Here is an 11766-nt window from a genome sequence, read left to right as displayed (position 1 = left end):
AAAACTGATGCCAAGCCTTTGTGGTCAACCACAACATACAAGATTTCAGACAACAAATGCCTCACGTCCCTTCTGCAGTTCACGACTAAATTGGTTGTTTCCTTTCACTGTCCATTTTAATAAATTTACTAGTTTATCAATCACTAATTTTTTGTTATTGCCAAGCACCAGTTGTCTCTTTAGCGTTACATGGGGTGGGCTGGAGGAGGCTAGGGTACTGATTCCTCTCTACAGTAAGTGCCCCAAAAATGACAGTCTCAAGAAAGGCTGGTCAGAAATGCCAACTTAATGTTTCAAATAAAATGGAAAAACTGAAAAGTACTTACTCATTAAAGTAACTGGTGATGTTTAAGCATCTCTCTCAGTTGATTCTAGATTCGTCCCTAGATAGCTTTCTTCCTCTCCTGTAGATCATTGTGGCCAGACGGGAGATCTCTGAGCTTGGGCTATAGGGGAAATAGGTTAGCCTTTGGGTGCTGCTATGCTTGCAAGCCAGCGTCTGGGGAGAAGATGACATTTCCGGTGGCATCTGGGGCAAATGACACGAGTCAGCATTTACTTCTTGGAAGCAGAAGACTAATGACCGAAGCTTCAAGACTTTGACATGTATGAAAACATGAAATGGTAAGTCAATACAAAGACAGCATCTTCCTGGAATTTGTTTTTGAGCTTGTTTTCATTTCACTTTTCTCAGTAATCTGGGTGTAGCTTATTTTGACTCTTCTTTTGATTAAACAATTCAGACCCTCGGCTCTTATTGTTCTTGCTGGTGTGGTGCGTTCACGGCTGAGGAGGTGGTCAGAAGAGGAAAGGAGGAAGTGAGAAGAAACACGGAAATGGTAAGAAGAACTCTACTTTTCTAACTAATATTTCGTAGTAGTAATCTTGTGTTTCTGTGCAATGTGTTACAGTTTACAAACCACTTTTATTTTTATTTATTTATTTTTTTTGAGATGGAGTTTCGGTCTTGTTGCCCAGGCTGCAGTGCAGTGGTGTGGTCTCGGCTCATTGCAACCTCTGCCTCCCAGGTTCAAGCAATGCTGCTTCAGGCTCCAGGAAGCTGGGACTACAGGCACCCATCACCACACCGGGCTGATTTTTGTGTTTTTAGTAGAGACGGGGTTTTGCCATGTTGGCCAGTCTTGTCGTGAACTCCTGACCTCAGGTGATCCACCCGCCTCAGCCTCCCAAAGTGCTGGGATTATAGGGGTAAGCCACCGCGCCAGGCCACAAACCGCTTTTAAATCCTTTCACTTCATCTCTCCACTGCCCTCTTGATGGAAAAATAGCCCAGTCCACACTACAGGAAACCACAGGCCTGAGCCCTGGCCTCAGCTAGATCCAGTATGTGGCAGAGCAAGACAAGAACTTTCTGCTTCCTCCCCTAGTGTTCCACTTGAAACCAGCAGGTAACTCAAGGGGACAGTGTGCTTAAAAGGGAGACTGTTCACCTGGCGCCGTGGCTCACGCTTGTAATCCCAGCACTTTGGGAGGCCGAGGCAGCTGGATCACCTGAGGTGAGGAGTTCGAGACCAGCTGGCCAACATGGTGAAACATTGTCTCTACTAAAAATACAAAAATTAGCTGGGCGTGGTGGCGGGTGCCTGTAATCCCAGCTACTCGGGAGGCAGAGGTTACAGTGAGCCGAAATCACCCCGCTGCACTCCAGTCAGGGCGACAAGAGCAAGACTCCATCTTTAAAAAAAAAAAAAGCGGGGGTGAGGAGGTGGTCTTCTGATCGATTAGATAAGTGTAGGCATTTGTTTTCTTTTGTCTGGAATAATATGATTTCGGGGAGGGGAATATCACTTTCCCTACAAATACCAAGATGAAAAAGAAAAGGAAATAATGAATCAGAAAAAAAAGAGAGAGAAAGAGAGAGAAAATGCATGATTACAGAAGATCCCAATGCATGACTACAGAAGATCAGAATGTGCCACCCCCAGGTTCCCGTAATCCCAGCTCCTTGGGAGGCTGAGGCAGGAGAATCGCTTCAACCCAGGAGGTGCAGGTTGCAGTGAGCTGAGATTGCACCATTGTACCTCAGCCAAGGCGACAGCAGGACTCCATCTCAAAAATAAAAAATATGCCACCCCAAAATATAGGTTATTTGGCGTATTTCGAGCTGATTATTCTGAGCAACTGCAGACACAGGGGTATCTCTGAAAAGCTGTCCTTTTGTAAAATAAATTTATATTTATAAAAGAAATCTACATTAGTCAAAGTATCTGTATCAGGAAGAGTCCTGCTCTCAGACAACTTTTATTACCTGGGAGACTTTTCATTTACATAACAAGACAACCTTTATTCACCATCCATTTCTTCTCATCACCCTCCTATAACTTGTCACTAGTTCTCTGCAAGCCCCAAGTCCCTATTCCTTCCTGTAGCTCAGGATAAGCTTCCATCATCTGGCCTTTCTTTGAGTCTCATGTTTTGTGGGATTCCAGTGTGTGTGCATATAATTAAAAATGTTTTCTCCTTTTCTTTTTTTTAATTGAGATTTGGTCTCATTATGTCGCCCAGGCTGGTCTTGAACTCGTGGGATCAAGTGATCCTCCCTTGATCCTCCCTTGATCCTCAGCTTCCCAAAGTGCTGGGATCACAGGCATGAGCCACTGAGCCTGGCCAAAAATGTTTTTTCTTCTGTTAATCTGTTTTGTGTCAATTTAATTTGTATCCCAGCCAAAGAACCTAGAAGTATGGAAGAAGCCATTTTCCCTCCCTTACAGTACAAAATAACTAACCAACAAGAGTAAGAGATTTCAAAACAGTCCTGAATTACATGCTCTGAAGACTTAGTTTATTTTTAATGGTATGCTATTTATGTAAACTGGATTATAATGTGACATAATTGTCTTTCCTTGAAAAATATCATTTTACTTTACATCACTGTCTACTCAGTGTGTGGCTTAAAATTAATTCCATACATTGTGCATTGTTTTCATCCTCTTGTCTATGGCCATCAATAATGTTATCTTGCATTTCCCCATGAATTTTAGTACAGTCATTACCATGAAATTTAATACAATCAAGGCAGAACCCAACTGATAGCCTTAATATTTTATAATTCAGAGTAATCTATTACATATCTTTGAAAATCTGCCATTATTTAGTTCTAGCAATTCTATAAATGAATTGCAAATCTTCCTAGTCCTGTAGATTTCAGCTGGTCTGTGCACTGTGAGAATAGAAGAACAATCTCTGTAATCATCCCAAGACCAGAGAACAGAGGAGCTATAATAATGCAAATGATAATTCCACTTATACTCTTTAAACTTAAAGTTGTTTGAGATCAACAGATTTTCAACTGATTTTCTGGCTTCCAAGAACTTATTATGCTCTATGTAGACAGCTACTATTGCTATTCTGGCTACTAGTGCTATTGTGGCCCTATTGCATGTTTCAAAGCTCAGTGAGCCATCTCTTTTTTTTTTTTACCCACCAAACTTGGCTTTTTCTTAAACAGTAATGACAACTTATGCACATATAATGTTTTACCCTGTGAATGTGCTTTCACACAGATATCCTTTAATATTAGCAGCTCGTTAGTAGTTATAGCCACAGAGAAATTTAAACTTTTCTTTATGCAAGCCATTATCGTTTTATCCACATTTTCTAACTTAAGGAATGCAATTATTTTTCTTATCTTCTTGGGAATCCTACAAGTGGGCCGGAAATCAGCCCATTAAATACATACATATATACATTAATTTCAGTTGGCTGGTGTGTGTATGTGCTTAAATCTATTCCCGGGCTGCCTTAAACAAATGGGCCAAATTTGGCAAATAACAAAACTATGCTTTTGCTTTGCTTGTCTGACTTAAACAGTCCACATATTTTTGATAAGTCCTCTTCCAAGCACTCACATTTAGTATTTTCAAGCACATATGAATAATGAATAATTTGTTTCCATTAGGGTACAAAATCTTCTCTGATAGCATATTAGGAACTTTGAGATTCTGGATTAAAACTCCTCATGAGTTCGATTTAGTAACAGAACTAAATTTTGCACTAAGTACGTGCAAACTTTGTGCTGATGAACAAGGCAATAGTTGTTGGGATTTGAGATGTTACAGATTGAGAAGAGCCAAATCAGTGATTTCACTATTCAGGATGGAGGGAATGAGAAATGTCAATTTATAAAAGATCCCATTCTGTCAGGATTTCTTAAACGTTTCCACAAAATTCTTAGAATTCTTATGTTTTATGCAAGTTCTGTATTCTGTTCCAGTGTAGCTTAGTGGTTCAGAACATGGCCTTTGCAGGCAGAAAAGCTGGAGTTCAGAGTCCCAAATTAATAACCCACAAGCTGTGTGACTTTGGGAAAGATACTCAACCCCTCTGGCCCACTTCTACTTGTGAAGTTTAAACATGCAAAGTGCTAAGCAGACTGCTTGGCACTTAGTAAATGCTCATTTTATTCCAGGGATTAGTATACATGCATCCATGCTTTAGTAATGCCAAATAGTTCTTTAAATGACTAACCACTAGAAAAAAATGTAAATACTGACAAGTACCTTGTTTGATGGGCACTGTTCCGTGGGCTGGTATGACACCATCACTGCAGGAAGAGACTGCGCAAGTGGAAGGGAGATGACAGAAATCATCGTTAGGTCAAGTTGAAGCTCGGGGAGATTGAGCAGCTGCCTCAATCACACAGGTTAACTACCGAGCTTGGACTAAAGACCAGGCTTCCTGGGTACCGGACTCATAGTTCCAAAGCCATAGTTCATGAATTTTTTTCTCTGTAAGAGAAAAGGCTGTAAGCTCTTTCACAGAGAATAATTTAATACCCTACAAGAATTGGGTCTTACATTATTTAGCAATGTCCCTTACCTTTAAACCACAGTTTAGTTTTCTAATTCCAGTTCTCCTTTTTTCTTTTTGTTTTTTTGAGACAGAGTCTTTCTCTGTCACCTATGCTGGAGTGCACTGCTGTGATCTCAGCTCACTGCAACCTCCACCTCCAGGCTCAAGTGATCCTCACACCTCAGTCCCCCACCTACCCCCAGTAGCTGGGACCACAGGAGTGAGCCACCACGCCCTGCTAATTTTTTGTATTTTTGGTAGAGATGGGGTTTCGCTGTGTTGCCCGGGCTGGCTTCGAACTCCTGGGCTCAAGCCTCCCAAAGTGCTGGGATTACAGACCTGAGCCACTATGCTCAGTTCTTTTTTTTTTTTTTTTTTTTTTGAGACAGAGTCTCAGTCTGTCTCCCACACTAGAGTGCAGTGGTACGATCTTGGCTCATTGCAACCTCTGCCTCCTAGGCTTAAGCAATTCTCCTGCCTCAGCCTCCTGAGTAGCTGTTATTATAGGCATGTGCCACTACACCTGGCTACTTATTTTTTTTTTAAGTAGAGTTGGGGGTTCACCATGTTGGCCAGGCTGGTCTTGAACTCCTGGTCTCAAGTGATTCACACGCCTCAGCTTCCCAAAGTGCTGGGATTACAGGCGTGAGCCACTGCGCCCGGCCATAAGGTTGTTTTGTCAAGGAAGATGGAAATAACTTAATATTTTTGGATGTGTGTTATTCTTCCTTTCTTACTTTATTAGATAAACATTCATCAAGTGTTCCCTTGGTCAGGCACAGTGCTTAGCACCTGAGATATGAGGTTGAGTAGGATATGGTCTTCTCTATGTCCTGTAGCTCGCAGTGCAGGGAGGGAAAAACACAGAAGCAGATAATTAGAATTCAATGTTGGGAGTGCATTGATGGCTTTATGTTAGAGTATCACCTCTATTACTGAAAAGGGACTTTTAAAATTCTACTGAAAATGTGAAAATGACTGAAAACAGCACCATAAAAAGTAGCTCCTAGTCATATTCTTTTCTGATGAGTATTTACTGTGTACATACGATTGGCCCACATTGCATCCTTTGTTTTATAAATTAATCGTATATCACTATTCTATTTTATTGGTAAAATAGTAGGCTTTTAAGTATTTTTCCCAATTATCACTTACAAAAATATTGTTACAGCTTACTTTTTTTGCTCTTCCTTTTTCTTTTAGGGTGCTCTTTTCCTTAACATAGTTTGTTGTTGCTTCTCTGAAATACATTTATTTATTTATTTTTTATTATTATTACTTTTTTCAGACGGAGTGTTGAAAGACTGGAGTGCAATGGTGTGATCTTGGCTCACTGCAGCCTCCACCTCCTGGGTTCAAGCGATTCTTGTGCCTCGGTCTCCCAAGTAGCTAGGATTAAAGGTATGCACCACCACGCCCAGTCAATTTTTGTATTTTCAGTAGAGGTAGGGTTTCACCATGTTGGCTAGGCTGGTCTTGAACTCCTGACCTCAGGTGATCTGCCTGCCTCGGCCTCTCAGAGTGCTGGGATTACAGGCATGAGCCACCAAGCCCGGCCTGAAATACATTTAAATAAATGAAGATGGAGAATCAGACATTAGTTTCATTTATCTGAATCTGGTGCAGTTTAATTAATCTATAATTGTAAATCTTAGAATCATATGTCAGTATTCTATTTTGTTAGTCATGATTTCTAAGTGTTACATAACTGTGGCCCCAGCCACTTTATATTTTGGTATCATGACAAAAGACTGATTGTGGTTATTTTCTACCTATGCATTTATTCTTAGTGATATATGCTGGTTAAATTATGGGATAGTTTAAAAATACATGACAAAAATAGCTAAGAGTAAAGAAATGTCTTTGTTTCTGGTTGAATAAAATGACTACGCAAGGTTCCAATTTAAAATAAATTCTAAACGAATCATGTTATTTTCCAAAACTGCTCCTCCTCTCAGAAAATGAAATCAATATCTACCCGGTTGCCCCAAGACAGAAATCTCAAGATCATCTGTGACTCCTTCCTCTTCATCTGCCACAAGTAGAGTAGCTTCTGTCTCCAAAGCCAATCTTTGATCAGTCCTCTTCCTATAGCCTCTAACTATAGCCTCTGCTTTAGTTCAAATCTAGAATCCTGCTGTGGTGGTGCTGTGGCTTCCAAGTTTATCTTCCCACTAATGTTCCTTTCTTCCTCCAATCCATTCTGTAAACCACAGTCTTGCTCTTTCTGAGACGCAGATCTTATAATTTTACTTCCCTTCATAGGCTGAATTTGACCTGCTAAATCATGTCAAAATTTTTCTGAAGATACCAGCCTTTCTGCCTTAATCAAACACGTTAGAAAATCCATAGCATTACTGGGAAAAAGCCTGAAGATCCCAAATTGATAAGGCATCTGGATTCCCTTTGATAACAGTATTCAATAACAATGAACACCTACTGAGTATACTATTCCAAGCATTTAAAGTGTATTAACTCTTTTTACAAAATCAACAATAATCATTATTGCTACCATTTATTGAGAGCCTACTTTACCAGGTGTCACATATTCATTTATTCATTATTGTTACCTTTTCTTTTTGAGACGAAGTCTTTCTCTGTTGTGCAGGCTGGAGTGCGATGGCATGATCTTGGCTCACTGTAACCTCCACCTCCCGGGTTCAAGTGATTCTCCTGCCTCAGCCTCCCGAGTAGCCGGGATTACAGGGATGTGCCACCACGCCCCAGTAATTTTTATATTTTTAGTGGAGGAGGGGTTTTTCTACGTTGGCCAGGCTGGTCTCAGGTGTTCCTCAGGTGTTCCTTCCGCCTTTGGGATTACAGGTGAGCCTGTTGTTACCTTTAAAACCACCCTGCGGGGTAGCTCTTACTGTCTCTGTGAGGAATACCAGAAAAGGGAAAGGACTTCCTGGAGGGCTGGTTCTGCCTCAAGCCAATCAGCTGACACTAAGCAGTGAAGCCAGAATCTGAGGTCTCTCTGCCTGCCCTGGTCTTTGCTCACCCTGACACCAGACACCTCACTGTGTCCTGAGCAGCACAGATGCCACACCCACAGTGTCACATAGAGAAGGGTGATGTAAATGAAAATGAAAACACTGTGACAAAGTCAAGGAGGGCATTTGTTTTTGTTGTTGTTGTTATTTTTGGTAGAGACAGGGTCTCACTATGTTGACCAGGCGAGGCTGGTCTCGAACTCCTGGGCTTAAGCAATCTGCCTGCCTCAGCCTCTCAAAATGTTGGGATTACAGCCATGAACCACTGCACCCGGCCAGTGTCAGGCTTTGTTCCCTACAAGTCAAATCAAAACAGCCAGCAAGCTGGGTTCCACCGGGTGGCTCACGCCTGTAAACCCAGCAGTTTAGGGGCCCAAGGTGGAAGGATTGCTTGAGCCCAGGAGTTTGAAACCAGTCTAGGCAACATAGCGAGACCCCGTCTATACAAAAATAAAAATAGGCTGGGCAGGGTGACTCATGCTTATAATCCCAGTACTTTGGGAGGCTGAGGGGGGGTGCATCACCTGAGGTCAGGAGTTCCAGACCAACCTGGCTAATATGGAGAAACCCTGTCTCTACTAAAAATACAGAAATTAGCCAAGTGTGGTGGTGCATGCCTGTAGTCCCAGTTACTCGGGAGGCTGAGGCAGGAGAATCGATTGAACCTGGGAGGTGGAGGTTGCTGTGAGCCGAGATCGTGATACTGCACTCCAGCCCGGGTGACAGAGTGAGACTCCGTCTCAAAAAAATAAAGTAAAAATAAAAAAGTAGCCGAGGGTGGTGGTGTGTGCTATACTTACCTACTCAGGAGGCTGAGGTGGGAGGATCACCTGAGCCCAGGAAGTCAAGTCTGCAGTGAGCTATGATTGTGCCACTGCACTCCAGCGTGGGAGAGGAGACCCTGTCTCAAAACAAACGAACAAACAAAAACCGAAATCACTAAGTTTATCCCCCAGCACCAAGTCTGTCCCTTAACAGTATGGCTGCTTTGAGTTCAGGCATGTGTCTAAGGCAGCTGCTTCAGAGACCTTGACACCTGGTGGAATCACAGAATGAAGACCCTGGGAAAATTTCTTATAGCTCATTTATTTAAAGCTTTACAATTGTTTACACTGCTCAGGAAAAAAAGAGAGAGAGAGAAAAAAAAAAAAAACCGAACAAACTATGGGTGTTCAGAGAGCTGTGTTAGCCCACAAAGTTCAAAGGAGAAACTGTCATTCACAGAGCTTGATTAACCAGATTTAAATTTCAGGAGGAAGTAAGCTATGAAAAATCTGTATCCTTTGCCTGTCATATGCCTAGTTTGTTAAAGAAAACTAGAGAAGGAGCTTGTTATTCTTTAAATAGAAAAGCTTTAAATCAAAAAAGCCCTGAAATGTTTTATCTGAATAAGTTCTCTCAGCAGGTGTCTTAAGAATAATTGATTCTAGTCAGGTCTTAGGGGCCAAGACCCAGATCACAAGGCTGGTGCAAGTTCTTCAAGTTGTGATTGTATCTGACGAAGAGGAATGCATACTTACATATTTGTGTAAGGAAGATTTCCTTATTGTCATTTCCTTCCATGACAATAGGTCCTGAAAGGATATTCCCTCAAGGCCCTGAGCTAGAGACCACAGGGTAACTCTACATGCTCTTCTCCTAATAAGATTTTGGTAACATCTGATTGTTTGCTAAAATCCCATCGAAGCCCCTTCCTGCTTGGTCCACAAAAGCAAAGAGGAAGGAAGGGACGTCAGTGGGCATACACACTGTCACCCATGCTAAGAGAAAAGGTAGTTGAGAGCTCTGCTTGCCCACACGCCCATCTGCTGGGTCATCCTTGTCCTATCAGGAGAGAAACAGCACTTCCTTTCCTCAGTGGGACTGGGAGGAGGCAGCAGCCTCAGGTAGCTGGAAGGTGTGCCCCTGGGCCTCAGACAGCTCAGGGGAGGTGGCACAGGGCTTTCTCTTTCATAGAGCTAATTAGGTTCTTATCTGTGCTACCAGATGAGCCCAGCTGCCAGCTCCTCACTTCATCTCAACCAATCCAACAGGCTAGTCAAACCAACACTGATATTATCCTAGCAATTTGTTTTACATATTTTGGACAAACATTTAAAGTAATTTAGTCCTCCATCTGTCACCTTCAGGCTAAAGCCCTTTATTTTCTTGGTGCATTGACCATGGGGTTCCATCTAGGTCCTGAAAGGATATTCCCTCAAGGCCCTGAGCTAGAGACCACAGGATAATTCTCTTCTCCTAATGAGATTTTGGTAACATCTGATTGTTTGCTAAAATCTCATTCAAAGCCCCTTCTACCTGGGCAGAGCCAGCCAAGTTGAGTTCAGCTTCAGTTGGATGCATATGTCAAAGTCCCTGGCCATTTGAATAGCCTTAACCTAAGGCAAGAGCAAATGCTGGCTAAACTATCTAATCACCATTTATTTATGTTGGTGGTGTTGGGATTTGAGAGCACAGAGTGGAAGGTAGAAACAGGGTAGTGTCTGTAAGTACTGTCAGGTCTATTTCCTCACTTTCCTTTTTAACATACAAGGTCCTTAAAAAAACCTTGGATTTTTTTTTTTTTTTTTTTCAGGGGCAAGGGAATGTAGAGATGGGGTTTCGCTATATTGACGAGGCTGGTCTCAAGTGATCTTCCTGCCTCAGTCCCCCAAAGAAAATCTAGGATTTAAAAAATGATCAATTCATATAAAGAGAGACTGAAAAAAATGGAAGTGAACTTTTGCCTTGTCCCCAGCAGGCTGAGGAATTACCAAGGAGGCAGGAGGTGGAGCAAAACACACTAAGCCTGATACCAATCATTGACAATATTATGGTTAGTACTTATTGAGTGCTGACTACGGTTGAAACTGCCCTTGCAAAATTATGATGGAGACAGTGAGAGATCTAACTTAACCAACGCTATCTTGCCTCTAACCTCCAAGCTGTCCTTGTTCATTCCTGGGTGTAGGCTGAACTAACTTTGGGAGAAATTTAGTTTATAGTTTAAAACAAAGATGATAACAGCCCTTTCCCAAAGCAGACCTCCTTCTTGTCTGGGGACTAGATGGCCTTCGTAGGATTAACATGAACCACAGATTAGAAGTTATGGATAGGAGTCATGCAGCTGGAGGCTCCAAGATTCTGACCCTCCCTAAACTGCTCCTACGATCAATGCTTGAGATATTTTGCAGACCCTGCATGTGATGGATCAGCTGACGCCATCCAGTTCGGTAAACTGGTTCATCTGATCTTGTGCCCTGCACCCAGGAACTGACTCAGCACAAGAAGACAGCTTTGACTCCTTCTGATTTCATCCCTAACCAATCAGCACTCCTAGCTCACCGGCTTCCTCCGACCCACCAAATTGTCCTTAAAAACTCTGCTCTCCAAATGCTGGGGGAGACTGATTTTCGTAATAATAAAACTCTGGTCTCCCACACAGTTGGCTCTTCGTGAATTACTCTTTCTCTATTCTAATTCCCTTACTTTGGTGAATTGGCTCTGTCTAGGTAGTGGGCAAGGTGAACCCCTTAGGCGGTCATATGGTTATTGACCCTTCTTTTTCCTTCCTTCCTTCCTCTCTCTCTCTCCCTCTTTTCCTCTGTCCTCTTCTCCCTCCTTCCCTCTCTTTATTTCTTTCCTCCTATTCATAAAAAACTATTGAAACTGCCTTTGCAAAAATTACAACTAAGAAAATTATGTCTGGGCCGGGCGCGGTGGCTCACGCCTGTAATCCCAGCACTTTGGGAGGCCGAGGCGGGCGGATCACAAGGTCAGGAGATCGAGACCACAGTGAAACCTCGTCTCTACTAAAAATACAAAAAATTAGCCGGGCGCGGTTGTGGGCGCCTGTAGTCCCAGCTACTCGGGAGGCTGAGGCAGGAGAATGGCGTGAACCCGGGAGGCGGAGCTTGCAGTGAGCCGAGATCGCGCCACTGCACTCCAGCCTGGGCTGGGCGACAGAGCGAGACTCCGTCTC

The 11766-nt window shown here is 42.6% G+C and overlaps 1 protein-coding gene and 1 pseudogene across 5 annotated transcripts in view; one reads left to right on the top strand and one right to left on the bottom strand.

The window, feature by feature from the left end:
- PCED1B (PC-esterase domain containing 1B) overlaps positions 1-7733 on the bottom strand; it is a 28123-nt gene extending 20390 nt beyond the window's left edge. The window contains exons 1-4 of one of the 4 annotated variants that reach the window (XM_077952576.1): positions 7383-7733; positions 6092-6369; positions 4521-4577; positions 327-786 (exon numbers count right to left, since the gene is read on the bottom strand). The gene's annotated coding sequence lies outside the window, so the exon portion shown is untranslated. 4 annotated transcript variants of the gene reach the window in all.
- The window catches only part of LOC107000844 (interferon-induced transmembrane protein 3 pseudogene), a 79036-nt pseudogene continuing 74776 nt past the window's right edge, over positions 7507-11766 (top strand). Inside the window, exon 1 of the transcript XR_013400671.1 lies at positions 7507-7635. The product of XR_013400671.1 is annotated as an interferon-induced transmembrane protein 3 pseudogene (transcript). The remainder of the gene's footprint in view (positions 7636-11766) is intronic.

The sequence above is a fragment of the Macaca mulatta genome, chromosome 11, assembly GCF_049350105.2.
Source record: "Macaca mulatta isolate MMU2019108-1 chromosome 11, T2T-MMU8v2.0, whole genome shotgun sequence".
NCBI classification, from domain to species: Eukaryota; Metazoa; Chordata; class Mammalia; order Primates; family Cercopithecidae; genus Macaca; species Macaca mulatta.
The sequence above is the reverse complement of the archived record's forward strand: the minus strand, read 5'-3'. Positions and strand labels throughout refer to the sequence as shown.